Source organism: Lichenostomus cassidix, chromosome 9 (assembly GCF_008360975.1).
Source record: "Lichenostomus cassidix isolate B80296 chromosome 9, HeHo_3.0, whole genome shotgun sequence".
Taxonomy (NCBI): domain Eukaryota; kingdom Metazoa; phylum Chordata; class Aves; order Passeriformes; family Meliphagidae; genus Lichenostomus; species Lichenostomus cassidix.
This window is the reverse complement of record NC_139490.1, coordinates 23,891,227-23,906,410: the sequence shown is the minus strand read 5'-3', so window position 1 is coordinate 23,906,410 and position 15,184 is coordinate 23,891,227. Positions and strand designations below refer to the sequence as shown.

The 15,184-nt window shown below is 45.9% G+C and overlaps 1 protein-coding gene and 1 long non-coding RNA gene across 6 annotated transcripts in view; one reads left to right on the top strand and one right to left on the bottom strand.

Annotated features, from left to right (window-relative positions):
* Positions 1-1,428: 1,428 nt before the first annotated feature.
* On the bottom strand, positions 1,429-5,672 carry LOC146433533 (uncharacterized). The gene is made up of 2 exons (XR_014854145.1): positions 4,988-5,672; positions 1,429-2,046 (listed from the first exon to the last, which is right to left on the bottom strand). It is a non-coding gene; the product is annotated as an uncharacterized LOC146433533 (long non-coding RNA).
* A 480-nt stretch (positions 5,673-6,152) lies between these two features.
* MAP3K13 (mitogen-activated protein kinase kinase kinase 13) overlaps positions 6,153-15,184 on the top strand; it is a 72,348-nt gene continuing 63,316 nt past the window's right edge. For 3 of the 5 annotated variants that reach the window (XM_085069954.1, XM_085069959.1, XM_085069956.1), the window contains exons 1-2: positions 6,153-6,288; positions 14,784-14,898. The gene's annotated coding sequence lies outside the window, so the exon portion shown is untranslated. Of the gene's footprint in view, positions 6,289-6,445; positions 6,468-14,783; positions 14,899-15,184 lie in introns of those variants that run through there. The other 2 variants (XM_085069955.1, XM_085069957.1) reach the window with 2 other exon arrangements.

Here is a 15,184-nt window from a genome sequence, read left to right as displayed (position 1 = left end):
AGTATGGAAAATTTCCTAAGAAAGTATGTTCTTTAATGTTTGATCTTTGTAACTTTCAAGCATAGTTAAAACGAAAGGGGATTTAATCCGTGAAACAGAGAGCAGCTCACAAGCTCCAAGGTTAGGTGCAGGTGTTAGAAAAACAAACTACTTATTGGTAGAACAGCCTTGTTAAGGTTTACGGCTCCACGTTTCAAGGATCTCAGTCCTAGGGGGAGGTTGGCAATGCTTGGGAAGAGAGAGGTGCCACTGGGAGTGGGCACAGAGAATGCAGAATTTACAGGCCACAAGGACATCTGGCAGAACTGCCAAGATAAAGAAGAAACTAATAAAGCCAACTCAGCAATTGTGCTGAAATCAGCTCTGACATGTAAAAGGCAATTCCAGCAGGGGCAGATCACAACCACCAACTCATGGACCACTGGCCCAAGAAACCAGTGACCCAAAAGAAGAGGAAGAGTGAGCATGTGGGCTAATTGGCATGGGAAATGAAAGAATAATTAAGTGGTAGAAGACAGAATATTAATTAATAAGAGAATGATGTAACTTCCAGCCAATGAACATCAATACCTTCATTTGTCAAAATGTATAAACAGTGAAAAGTTTTGAAAGTTGTCAAGCTGGCTTCTGTGCAGAAATGTAAATAAATCAAATATCTTCACTCAGTGTTGGATTGGCCTCTTGCACACTGGGTGAAAGAACCTATTCTGGGACAGCACTGGGATTTAGTGTGTGCTCCCAGTCAAGCTCTGTCTCCCTAGTGCCCTTGGGTGTCACTTCACACCAGCCCCTCTGTAAAAAGAGCTACAAGGTATGGGGGCACAGGAAGTTTTTAATGTTACAAAATGTATCTGTTCCACTAAAATATAATTTAAGAGACAAAGAAGATTCTTACCTATACATTATTATATTCTTATTCATATCTCTGTAATCCCCCCTTTTATGTCTCTTGGCCTTTAAAAGTGAGTCCCTGGGCAGAATGGCTACAGCTTCTTTCCTGGTCTGGCACAGGTGTAGACAATTTTAGAAATTGATTTACGTGTACAGAAAGGTCCTTCACTCAAAGCAACCTTTATTGTTACTTTTATATAACCTTTATTGTTATAGCTGCTGTGGTGGGTCACTCCAGCTCTTCTGTCATTTATTGTGTAATGTTAAAAAAACCCTCAAACTAAGGATAATACTCTGCCATTTGCTTGTAAAACAGTGTGATCTGGGAGTTTATAAAAATGGTGTAAACGATGTGTTGGAGGGCTAACTGGTCTGGTATATTTTTATTAACCAGAATGAAACCCAAGATCACTCTAAGATGTACTTTGTGTTTATAATTTACAGGTCTGATCTACTTGTCCTTTAATAACACAACTGCTGTAGTTGTGATAAAACAGGCCCTTTCTGAGCCTGAATAAACACAGAAGAACACAGTGCTCAGAAACAGAGAATTCATTAATAAAAAGAAAGTTCTACATTGTCATGGAAAAGCTCCTGTAAAGTTTAAGGTTATAGGACTTATGTTTGTCTTTTTTTTTTTCTTCAAGGTTAATGGAGTTTGGTAGTGAGAAGAAGAAATGCATTTCAGTGTATACAGCAGAGAAATTTTAAGTCTTGGAAGTTGTGCAAGTACCAAGTGCAAGGGCCTGAGCTTAAATCTAGCTCCCAAACCAATGAGAAAAGATGAACGCGTGGCACAGGCCTCAACTAGGCTTCTAGCTGTGCTTTCCTCTCACAGTGTTGCTGTTTCCACAGCAATCAGACTCAAGGTTGTGCAGCTCTGCTACATCTGAGCAGAGATGTAGATCCTCTTTGAGTATGGGAGGAGTTCATGTTGCAGAACCTGTCAGTGCACTTAACCTTGGCAAAACATTATCTGGATGGTCCAGTTTGTTCCTGTAGCTTTTGTGGATTCTCCAAGAGCTTGTGCAGGTCTCTGTCAGCCCTGCTGTGCTAAAGCTGTGCAGGGGCTGTCTGGCAGTCTGTGCCTTGCTGGAAAGCAGCTGTGGGCTATGGAACCACAGGACATGGTGGCAGCTTCCTCCAGCCCTGGGCCTGCCAAAAGAAAAGAGATCTCTCTGATTACTGATGTTTTGACCTCATATTAGAGGGTAATGCTCAGAAAATCCACCTTGCACTCAGCTCTGGATAAAGGTTTCTCAAAACAGGAATAGCAAATGAATAGAAAGTCCATTATTAGAAGTGGATATGAGGGTATTCACCAAATGACAGATTTCAATGGATGTGAACGTTGTGCTTTGTCTTCTGAACCCCTCAGAATGTGCTGTGGTAGAAGAAAAAGATTCCTGCTTCTTTCTGAGCTGAAGTAACATGAATGTGTAAAGTCTCCTACAGCCCCCTGGGATCATCAGCCTGTTCAGGAAGTGCTGAACGACACAAACAGGTGCTTTATTTATAGGAGGTGCAGCTTAATTTTTATTTCAGTACACCAGTGCTGCAAGGTACTCCAGAAGAAGCACCTTGATTTGCTCTAACCTTATTCACACAGAATAAAAATTCCTGGAAAATGCTTCTTTGACAGCTGGAAAAACCCTGTCCCATTTCTGTGCCCAGAGACATTGAAAAAGGTGAGTGTGCAGTGATGTCCCAGCTAGAGAAGCAGCGTATTTCTGTGCAAACAGACTCTGAGGAATATAGAAGAACCAATCAGCTGTTTTGTGCAATTTGAGTGGGGATTTGTGGTAAAACCCATAACCACAGTGCTGAGAAGGGCAGGAACTCTGAAAACTTACTTGTTCTTGACAACAGCTGGTCTAAACATCAGGCCTGAATTACCTCTTGTGGTTGAAACAACAGCTCAGGGGGTCAACTAAATCCACCAACAACCATTGTCTGCTTTATCTTTAACAGCTATGGTTTTTAAATGTTGGTTTGATTTCTGTCTTAAAAAATTATCTGTTGTGAAAAAAGCTGTTGAACTCCTCATCCTTGTAATCTGGTACACTGTTCTCTGCCCCTTCATCTGTGGTAAACACCAATACTGGTAAATGTTTGATCAAAAAATAGTTTTCAAAGGCTTGTTTGGTTATCACACCCTTAGGAGACCTGCTCTGATAACTTTAGGATCCTTTTGCAAACTGTCTCAAAACCCCACCTTCCCATAGCCTCAGTGAGCTGGAGTTCAGCACCTCAAGGCTGGCACAGAGAGCTCTCACAAAGGCACAGCTGGAGCAAGTGTGGTTACTAAAACTACACAGCAAGGCCCATTGTGGGTCACGGAGTATCATCCTATTCCAGAGTTTAAAGTGCTGACCAAAAGCCACACTTTCTTTCAGCCATGAAGTTGTTTCAGGTTGATGTGATAAAAACATATTTTAAAACTTTTCCTCCTAGCTGGGTGTCCTTTGAGGAGGGTTTTTTTTTTTTTTCTGCAGTAAAAAGGGATTTTAAATGTCTTAGAATCTTTGTCTCCTGTTCTGTCTTGTAAAATAAGGCTGGGTATGATTAAATGCATACTTAACTTTGTCCCTGTTAATACATTTAATAACTTAAAAACCTAACATGTAGGTGGTGAACAGTTGTATATCCAACTCTGCAATTCCCCCTTCGAAACAAATATTTTAAACACATTTGTTAAAAATGTGTGTGTGCAGGTTTGGAGAGCAGTGACACAGCCCTGTGAGCAGGATAGCTGTTGGCATAGAATCACAGACTGGTTTGGGTTGGAAGGGACTTTAAAGCCCATCTCATTTCATGCCCTGCCATGGCCAGGGACACCTTCCGCTATCCCAGGCTGCTCCAAGCCCCGTCCAACCTGGCTTTGACGGAGTTTTTTGTCTTACTGAGGCTTTACTCTGCTCCTTGGCTTCTTGAAACCCAGAATTACTCCTCTAAAAGTCCCCTCTGCATCAGGTTTGGCTTATTTATATATGTAAGCCCTGCAAACACAAAACCATGGACAGCTTTGCACACATGAGGCTGGTCTGACAGATATGTTAGCAAGGTAAAAACCCACTGCATTTCCCATCTGTTCAGCTTTTATATCTCTCTGTGCCACACTAGACATTTCATATTTAAATTGTCTTAAACAAAAAATTGCCATTTTAAAGCTAGGACCTTGAGTTCTCCCTGCCAGAACAAAGCATGTTGGTTATTTTTAATAATGCGAGTCTATTTAATGAATTTTGAGGTCTGATATTTGTGTGGTTTCAAAGCAACACCTCCTGGCAAGCCGTGGTATTGCTTGTGCAGGGAGAGACCTCCCTTTTGTGATACGACAAAACAGGAATGCAACGGAGTGACAGAATCACTGGATGCTTTGGGCCGGAAGGGACCTTAAAACCCAACTCATTCCAATCCCCAGCCATGGCAGGGACACTTTCCACTATCCTAGGTTGCTTCAAGCCATGTCCAACCTGGTCTTGGACATTTCCAGGGATGGGGCAGCCACAGCTTCTCTGAGAAACTGTTCCCACATTATCGGTGATCTGCAGCAAAAACCTCTCGTTAGTGTGTAAATCACAGTGTCATGGATGTTCCAGCTTTCAGTGGGGGAGAAAAAAAATTAGGAGCACGGTCCAGAATTCTTTAAAATGTGAGCACACATAAGCACTTAGTGCTGTCTCACAGGTGTTGCTGCCTCGTTCCTTTGTGTATGTGTGTGTTTATACCACAGGTGCTGGTTTACAATGGACAATATCACCACAAGCCATGCAGGACTTTATCAATAAAAGTGCAAAGCCAGCAAAGGATGCTTGCTGTTATCCATATAAATGGTGAACAGAGGTTATTTAATAGAGGTTAATCTTTGCCCTCTTAATGTACTCCCTTTTCCCTATCCCAGCATAAAACTGACTGGCAGAAAATAGAAGCACAAAGGGAAATTCAGAGCAGTTTCAGAAAGCTGTTTTAGTGCTCCGAGGATCCCATTCCCCGAGTGCTAAATCAGCGTGGGTGTCCTTAGGAGCAAACAAAAATACTACAGGAGACTTGGAAACCTCAGGACTAAGAACAAGGTGGCAGTGCCCTCACTCACAGCACCACACGTGGGTCAAGGCGCTGCTGTGCTGCACTGGCATCCCGTGGAACAATCCAACACATGGAATAAAGCAAGGAGTCAGGCTGTAGAACAGTAGGCGGTGGATACAGAAGGCTGAGATGTGATAAAAATGTTCATATGTTCACAATAAAAGCAATACAGGTCATTGTAGAGGGATATTTCTTGAAGCAGGCAGTAACACTGTCAATGAGGGTGATAAAAAGATACATGTAATCAATACATTTTTCCGTTCTCCATTCCAGATTCGTTGATGTAGCACTAAAGAAACTGTTTCGTGTCCAGTAGTAAAGTACAGTGTTAAAAGCATCTGTCAAACCTTGGCATCTTAATGTCCAGTCTGGTCACGCAGGCTGTCATCTGTGTTGAGAGAACTGGCTGGTAATATCAGACCACTGGCGCTGCTGTCAGTAAGTCCTCGAAAACAGTGTAAACCTCAGATACCAAGAAACCACTTCGTGGTTTGGCCGCCCTTATCGCACTCGGCCGCGAGGCCGGTGTCCGTCTATCCGCGCCGGCCCACGCAGGTACCGGCTCTCGGCAGCCCTGCCCGGGCCGGCTGGGGCTCTCGCACACATCCCGCCTGGCCCAGGGCTCCTCGGGAGCACCTCAGGACGGCCCGAGGTGCCCGCCAGCACCAGCCCCTCCCGGGCACGGCCCGAGCCTCACGCGTTCCGCTCGAAGCCCGCCCGCGCCCCGCCTCAGACCCCGCCCACCCCCACCAGACCCCACCCACGCCGGCACACGCCCACGCCCCCTCACGCCACGCCGACGCCCGCACAGACCCTGACAGGACTCGCTCGGGCCCCGCCTGGATCTGCTCAGGCCCCGCCCGCATGGTTTAAAGCCCGCCGCGCCCCTCAGACCCTCCCCTGTGCCATTAGCTCTACTCCGCTCTCCGTCACCCCGCCCACGCCCCTGACCCCGCCCACGCCCCTCCTCAGACCCCGCCCAAGCCCCTGACCCCGCCCACGCCCCTGACCCCCGCCCACTCGCCTCAGACACTGCCCACTCCCCTCAGACCCCGCCCACTCCCCTCAGACCCCGCCCACGCCCTCAGGCTCCTCTCCGCGCCCCTCATGCCCCGCCCACAACCCTTCGCTCCCGCGCGCACCCCTCAGCTCCAGCCCGCCCCAGGCCCCGCCCCGCCGCCTCAGCCCCGCCCCCGCTTTAAAGGCAGCCCGCAGCCGGCGCGCGCCCGGAGGTGACGTGTGCGAGGCGGCGCGGGGCGGAGCGGCGGGCCGGCTGGGGACGCGGTGCTGAGGGAGCGGGCTGCGCAGGTAACGGCGGGCTCGGGAGTACGGGCTGCTTAGCGAACCGGGGGCTCAGGGATGCGGGGCGTGCAAACAACGGGGCGCTCAGGGAGCGCGGGGTCCGGCTGACGGAGTGCTGAGGGAATGATGTGCCCTGGGAACGCGGTGCTCAGGGGTACGGGGTGCTCAGGGGATGGGGTGTGCAGGTAACGGGAATGCTCAGGGATACGGGATGCTCGGGGAATGGGGTGCTGAGGGATACGAGGTGCTCGGGGAATGGGGTTCCCGGCTATCGGGACGCTCAGGGAACTCCGTTCGCATTTTCAGGCGTGGAGCTCTCACGCTTGTATATCTGATATAAAAAAGGGACTTCTTCCAGTTTAAGAGAGCGGTCAGAGGTGCAGCCGTGTCCCTGGCCGCCGCCGAGGTGCTGGCGGTGCCTGTTGTGAGGCAGGTGAGCAGTCCCAGGGTGTTATCTCGCTTTCCGGGCAGCAGGAAGCGTTTCAGTCAATCTCCAGACAACCTGGAGCAAATCCCGCCGCAGTGAAGCCTGTGGTGTCTGTCCTAATCCTCTCTGGGGGCTGTTGACAACAACAAAGATCAGCGCAGGCTCCCATGGTTTTGTGCCCTCTCTAGTAAAAAAATAAGTGTAGGGATTTTGATGCTTCTCTCACCTGGCAGAAGTTTGGGACAGTGGAAGGGATGGATTTAGCTTCACTTGGACTATATGGTTTAGCGGAGAGAAGTGCAGCTCCTAAGTTAATGAGGGAATGCAGGAGCTGTAGTGCCAGGACAAGGGGGAATGCTTCCCGCTGCCTGAGGGCAGGGTTGGATGGGATACTGGGGAGGAATTCCTCCCTGTGAGGGTGGGGAGGCCCTGGCACAGGGTGCCCAGAGAAGCTGCGGCTGCCCCCGGATCCCTGGAAGTGTCCCAGGCCAGGGTGGATGGGGCTTGGAGCAGCCTGGAATAGGGGAAGGTGTCCCTGCCCACGGCAGGGGGTGGCACTGGATGGGCTTTAAGGTTGCTTCCAAATCCAAACCATTTGTCTTTTCTCCTTGTAGGGAAGGGCACTTCCCCAGGCACTGTCTTGTGCTAAATGGATGACAATGGGTCTAACACTTGCAAGTGTAGTGCGATGAAAATAAAACATTTAGAGAAAACAGATAGGAATCTGTCTCCTCTCTCATTTGAGCTCTGTGGGAATTTTGCTGTGGGAACTGCTGAGATCTTCTTGTGACTTCAGTTGTTCTTTTAACCTGTAGTTTACTACTTCAGAGGTAGGCTGGTCTTAATATAATGATCTCATTCTCAAAGCAGAGTGGAAAAATAAAGGTAAATACTTTCTGCATTCACTCCAAGATGGAATGGAGTGATCTGATTGCTCCAGGGAGGCATTTGGGCTATGAAAGCTTGCATTTTTGTGGCAACTGTATGTATCAGCAAGCATGGAATTTCAGGAGCGGGTTTGAGATTATGTTACTGATGGAAAGGAGGGCCCTGTGCACTTCTTTTCCGTCCCTCTGCTTGTCTGTTTTCCTTGCTCCTCAAGTGCAGGTGTAAGTGGTAGTGTCGTGGGCTGGATTCATGTGCCAAACCCACCAGCAATTAGTACCATATGGAAATTGAATCCATGGAGCTGTGTGTCTTTACTTGTGCATCCAACAGGGAGAGGCAGGCCCGCCAATTAGGCAGTGACAGGGATCAAAATCAGTTAAGCTGCTTCTGAAGGTGTTCCCTGAGGCTGCACTTCCCTGGACGGTCCTGGTGTCTGTGGTTTAGCTTTTTGGTGGTGTTTGTTGGTTTGGATTTTTTTGGGATAAAAGCTGTGCACTACTCCATATTTCCTGATGTTGCTAGTATCCTCAGCCTCCTCCTTCCATTCTTTCCCAGGAGAAATATTTTTGTTTCCTGAAAAGATTTCCTTTTGAGTGCTGACCACATTGGTACATGTGAAGGGTTAGAAATGAAAGGGTAGAACTGGGGAATTTTTAGAATGCTGTCTGTGGTGATTTTCACCATTAACTCCATTGCTAGAACAGATGTTCCTGTTTATGTAACAAAAACAGTTTTTGCTAAATGTAAAGGTGGGAGTGCTAACAACAAATAAAGAAATCACATTTAGACACAGAGAGCAGGTGGATAAAGAATTGAAACAGATGTAGGAAAGAAGCAATTACTCTCAGTTGCTCACTTTTGGCCTGAACTGTATTTTAACAGCTGTTTCTTACAGCAGAAAGATCTGTCCAAAAAGATGATAAAAGATGAGACTATTGGCAAAAAATTATATCAGGTGCATGCAGAGAATCTTTTTTATATAAACACTTTTCTTACCCTCACTAAGAATAAGAACAATTAACCTGGGGAAAAAAATCACTTTCATTTATTGTGTTATTTTAAAGTTTATGTTAATACAGCAGTTCAGACTTAGTGGTAGTTAGTGGAAAATAAATGCTTCTCCTTGTAATGTACAAGACTTTTATATAAGCCTTTGTGACACAGATTAGTGGCTTAATTGCAGTGTTAAAATACTACTTCTGGGACAAATGCTGGATTTTCAGAGCTTGGTGTGGTTTTGTTTTAAATGCTTTCTGCTGTGTGGCTCCTGTCCCTGCCGTGAACCTGCTTTGCCATGTACACATCCCTTTGTTTAGATCTCCTTTCCTGGAAGCATTTTCCTTTAGTTCCCTTATTAAAATCATTAAAGCTGGATCTAACTGCTGTCACTATAGAACTTTCCTTCACAGCTTCTCATGAAGAAGATAACCTGCCTCTTATTATTATTTTTTTATTAGAAATGGCAGCATAATCTTTAAAAGATGACTACATCCAGTATTCCAGGTGGGTCTCAGCATTGTAGAGCTCAAGTTAAATATTGACTTGTGCAGGACTTTGGTCTTGGGTAATCCCTGCTGAAGCTGCAGCCAGGAAAAGGTATTGTGGCAAAGAAAATCACTTTAAGCCACCCCCTGCCAAACTGAAGCCAGTCTGGCTGTGGGGAGTGGTCCCAGAGGAGGCTCAGCAACCCCCCTGAGTGTCCCCATGCCCAGGGCTGGGAGTCTGCATGATGTGAGGGGACAGCCATGTCTGTACCTGCCAGCAGCGACAGCCTAGTTTGGCTCTCTGTAGTGAAATGAGTGGAATTTGGGGTTTCCTTGGTGGTGCCAAGTCTGGTGGTCCTTTCTAATCTTGCCCTTATTTGTATGAAACCGTTCCTTGAACTGGAGTGTGCCAGGAGCCCAGCTGGCAGGAGGTCTCTGCTCTGGGACCATGGCTCCCACTATAGAAGGCTCTTTGTGCTGTATAGACACGTGATCCCTAGAAAAAATAAACATTTCTCATTCTTGCAGAGATTTGCTCTCAGATATGAACTAAGCAATAACTGTTTCAGCACCTTCAGCCTGCTCCATCCCTCTTTCCTTGTGTTGTGGGTTTTTTCACAAAGGTCTAAAATCTGCTTGCTGAACTTCATTGGAAATAGAATTCCTCTGGGACTGACAAGATAAATTTTGTTCTTTGTGATGTGGTGTGTATCGTTCTTGACTGCTTTGCTGTGGGGAGTTCAGCAAGCAACACAGAGCTGTATGTTAAAGAAAATTCATTTTTCTCTAGCTAAGAGGCTTTGTAAGAGGTGGGAGGCATCTTAGACTTTATTTACTTGTGGGGAAAAGGAATTTCAAACTAATCAGGAGGTTTTAGCAAAAAAAACCATCCAGTCATCTATGATGCTTTAGGTAAAGAATTTTGGCATGCTTTAATAGTAAAATATTTTGAGCTGTTTATACTTGGGGGAATAAGTTATTTTATATCTGTGGTAAGTCTGTTTTCTGTCAGAATCTGGTTCTAGGAAGATTTTTCTCCTGTGTTATTGGAAGAAGGTTGGGTATGTCATGTGTCAACTTTGTTTACTACAAACTGAGGTTACAATGGAAGAAACATTTTGTTTTAGATGCAGGATTGGGTTGACGACTCCTGCTTTTTAACTTTATATTTTTGAAACCATTTCCTTAAGTGTGATGGGTGTGAACTGAAGAACCTGTAAAGTAAAACGTGGCTCAAGTTTTTAGCATTCCTGTCAACTTTCTCCACTTTGTGAATGCTGTGTAGTGGTGTGACTCACTGTCAGGTGTGTGTCACAGATGTGTGGCTGTCTGGTGTGACTGAGGTCAAGGTTTAGGCTGAGCTCCAGATGGTGGCCAGAGGATTACTTTGAGAGCTAATTACAAGGCTTCTTTGTGTAAGTCTGAATAGTTACATCACAAACATATTTCTTTAATGATTCATCAGGCAGTTTAGTGGGGGAAATAGCCCACAAGGTTTTAACTTTCTGATGAGGTATGTTTTGCCCTTAGCCTGCCTGGCTTGTGACCTGTACCCCAGCACTTGCAGGCTGTTTTAATGGGCATTCACTTCTTGACTCTGCCTGTCATCTCTGAACTCTGGGTGTCTCTTTTTCTGTGCATGTGTGGCCTACATTTCTTCTTGCATCCATCGCTGGAACAAGCGAGCTGCTGTGGTGTGAGCTGTGAACAAAGGCTTCTGCCCGTGGTTTATTCAGGCATGGACTCCCTTGAGTGAGCAAAGGCTATTTTTGGAGTTCCCTCAGGGATAAGGTGGTCAGGAATCCAACCTTGGAGCCAAGCAGAGGGGACTGCAGCAGTGTCAGCCTTGGTGTCACTGTGCTAGGTCAGCTGCTTGTGGTGGTTCTGTCAGAGAGGATCCTGTCTCCTGCAGACGGGTGTTAGTGAGGCCACCCAACAGCAAATTGCTGAGAAAACATTCATTTTGCTCCATTGCTTTGTTACTGTTGCCAGGAAACACCTTGTCCACATTTCAGAGACTTGTGAGTTTTGGTTGCTTCTGTTGTAGCTCAGCAGATTTGCCCTACAACTCATGGATAAAGAGCATTGTCCCCAGTGTCTACATCTCCAGATCACTGTGCCAGCCTGTCTTGGCAGGTTGCATTGTCACTCTCTTAGCTGGTGACACTCCAGTTGTGGCCTTTGGCCTGTGGCAGGATGGCTCAGTGCTAAGGGGGATGAAATTTCCTTGCAATGTTATCCTTCCCTTTGTCTGGGCTACTCAGGTATCCTTCAAAGAGGAGTTTCCCACTGGTGCTGTATATCCAGTGCTGCTGCCTGCTGGCATCAGGCCAGCCTGGCACATCCATGTTGGTGGAGGAAACAGAGTGCTGTGTTCTCGTGCTGGTGGTGCCATGGACCTCATCATGTGGATGGTTGAGTTTTCATAGAGTCATTTGTTTTCTATCTGTTTTCCTCAGAGCAACCTGAACACTAAAGTTCACCATGTTGCTTGGTGGCATTAGGACACTACTTCAGGAATGAGAATGTTTAGCAATTGCTTTAGCTTTTGGGTTGCTGGAAGGAGTCCCGTGTCCCTGGGCACAGATCATTATGTCATATACCTGAGACAGAGCACTGTGACCTCCCTGGTTCCCTTACAAACAGAGCTCTCCTTTAAAGGGTTATTTACATTCCCCAAGGCACAATGTCTGGTAGTTTTGATGTGCTTGTCTGTCTGTAGTGGGAGGAAATATTGGTGCTGGTTAACTGATTTAGTGTGTTCTCTGCTCCTCCCACAGCTTGATGGGCAGAACAAGGGTGCTGTCTGTAGGCTACAAACATTGTTTTTGTGTTCAGTCGTCCATTGTCTGTTCCAGAGGCAGGAGCTCTCTGGACAGAGATAACCCAAACAGTTTATGTGCTCTGTGTAGTGCAGTCAAGTTGAGGAGCTCAGTGGACTGATCAAATGGGCAGTTGACTGAGGACATACCTGTATAGAAGCCTGATTGTGCTCGGAGCCTTAGGGAATGCTTGCACAGTCATTTTTCCCCATGTCTAGGGCCAGAAAGTATAGCCTGCAACAAAAAGTCATCACGATGTCTATTCAGAGGTAAAAGGATTTGTATGGGTTTTCCTTTCCTTTGTCAGGGAATCGCTGACCTTGGGGCCAGCCATGAGCTGGCTGCTTTCCTGTGCTTTTGAGCACACTGAAACAGCAAAGATCAGTCCCCAGAATCCATGTGAGATTTGGTCAGTGAACCCAGAGTATCCTGAAGTCTCTCTTTGCCTTAATTTCAAAAATAATTCAGGTCTTCTTAAAAAAATCTAAACCTAAGCCCTGGCTTTCTGGTTCATGAAGTGGGAGGCTGTTGTGTGCCTGACCTCAAACTTGGCTGCTGCTCAAGGTTCTGCAACATGTGATGCCTGGTGTTGCATCAGGTGATGGATGGGGGATTTTGTTGATTCCCTCCTGGCCAAGGCATCTTTGAACCTTCTATTTTGAGAGGTCCATATGGTTGCAGGACTGAAAGAAACCCAAACTTCAGTGCTGCATGCCATGGGATGGTGCCGGGAAGTTCTTGACAGTTACAACAGCCCTCTCTTCTCCAGACTGTCACTGGAACCAGGGAAGGCAGTGGTAAAGAACCTGCTCAGCCTCTTTGTGCTCAATGAGCTTAGTGTTTTCTTTGGAGGTCACTTCATACACCTTCATTTCCCTTCTTCCCCTGTAAGTCATGCTTTGTCCAAGGTTGCTTCCTAAAATTTCATTTCCATCTTTTTGCTGAAAACTCACATCTCCAAAAAGAGGTGCTAGACCACACACTTGTTTTTCTATAATTAGAGGATTGAATCTTCCAGACATTCTTTGAAGCCACTGAGAGGGCAAGACTATTGCCAGAGTCACCTGGAGGTGCATTAGGGACTCTTAGGAACTTGTTTATGCTCTGTGTGATGAGAGCTATTCCTTGTCCTCCTTTCCCTCTGGCTAGCTCAGATTATGCTGATAGCATTAGTGAAGAACACTTCCAAGTCTGATGTCACTCTACAGCAAAAACTTGGAGGTTTGTTGAGACACTCACCACGCACTGGGACTTTGCAGACTCACCCAGGACTGAAACTGCATTTTGTGGAGTAAAATGTACTGAGAGTGGTATTTGCAGGGAGGACTCTGATGCTTGATTCTGAGACAGCTAAGAGAGGGAGCTCCAAGCAGAGCTCTACATGCACATTGTGCATGTGTGGAGTTACCTGAAGTTGGGGAGAGCTGCTTTTTAAGCACTTTTCTTTAGTCCCTGTTGTCTGTATGACACTCTACTCCTCTTTTTGTAGTTCTTTCAACCTTCAGCAGCAAGCTGGCAAAGACTGAGAATATGGGTCATGAGTAAAACCTCTATACCTGTGAGCCTACAAAGAGATGTAGGACTTGTTTTGCAGATATTCCCAAAAGGGGGAAAACGCTTGGGGAGATTTTGCATCTCCAGCAGTGAAGTTTGAAAGTGGAAATGGACAGTAGATACAGTGCTGTAATTACTGGAAAGCAGGAGTCTTTTCCAGGCTAGTCAGACCCTTGAGAGTGTGACCTGAGCAATCTGAAAGAGGTGGAGGATTTCACTGTCTTGATCAACTTTGTGACTCTTTCACAGACACTTCCAAAAGGACACAAAATTGATAACGGGAACTGCAGGATGCGCCGCGTTGAAACTTTATCTGCCTAAGTAGCTGCTAGTCCAATTCCATTAATGTTTGCATATTTAATAAACTTTTAATGTGGGATTTTAATGAGTTGGCAGTTATCTCTGAACACCCAGCAGCAGTCTCAGAGTTTAGGTGGCTCTCAAATGGAGATTTCGCTCACTTAGAGGGCATGTGGCCTTTCTGTGGGCAGTCAGCACTTGGCAGGCTCTGGAATACTTTGATTTGGTTTGTATTGATGTACATCAACAGTGAGTTTTTAATTTGGATGGAGCCCTAGGGTTAAGTTTTTGGGGAAGGCATCTTTTTAGAAGGCTGGATGTAAGAGAAGTGATCTTGGTTAATCTCATAACACTCCATTTATTTACTTGGGATGTTTCTTGCTAGTGATCTAATTATTTTGGCTGCAAAATGGGACTGCCAGGGAAATTGCTTCTAATGTGGCATTTGCTCATTTACACTCCCAGTGCTTTTGCTTTGCCTTTTCAGCCTAATTTTGCAAACATATATCAAACTCCTCAAAGTCCCAGACAGGGTGAGAAATGCCCTACTTGTGCTGCACAGTTGGACCCAAGTGTCTCTGGTGAGGAGAAGGAAGGTAATATGTCATTAGGGGAACAGTGGCAAAATTCAGCTGAACAGTGTTTATGCTTTTGAGATAAACCTGAGTGTAGTAAATATATGTCAGTATGTGAAATGCAGCAGGCAAGGTGAAAAGGGATTTTTGATAACACAGTGTAATTCTCAGTTCTGGCACCAGTATGACTTTCAATAAGTTCCATTCCCAGTGTTCAGGATGAATTCTCAATATGCTACTGTAATGTGGATGGTAGATGTGTAAGCTGTAAGGGTGGCAAGGGTGAGGAAATAATTCCTTACAGCCTTCTTTGAGATAAGACAAAAGTAATTCAGAGACTGGACCATCAGATGGGTTTCAGGGGACCTTTCAGTGGGCCTGGTAAAAAGCAGGACAAATCTAATGTTTATCTGAGGCATATTTTAAATTGAAGTTCTTTTTTTATCTCCAGAACACCAGTTTGGGAGGAACAGCAAAGAGAGTTAAGGACAAAAACTGATGGACAATTACATCTTCTGAAATGAGCCTATTCACACTTTCTTACTGGAAAGTAACTTGTTCTGAAGGTGAGTAGGTTTTGTATGTAACAGATGAGCTGCCTGATGCCTTGGGCCATGACCAGTGGTCTTCCCAAAAGTAGATCCACCCTCATTCCAGCTTAGCCTGATACTGCCTCTCTGGGCTGGCACAGCCCATGACAACTTGCTTGTGAAAATGTGTGTTTTATCACTGGGAGAAACAGGGGGAGAAGTAGGGAATATTTTCCACTAATGAATTATCATCAGTTTAGAAGCTTGTGAAAAAGCTGGGGTGCTTAGTGAAAGAGGTGGGCCATTGGGAGCATGGATATTT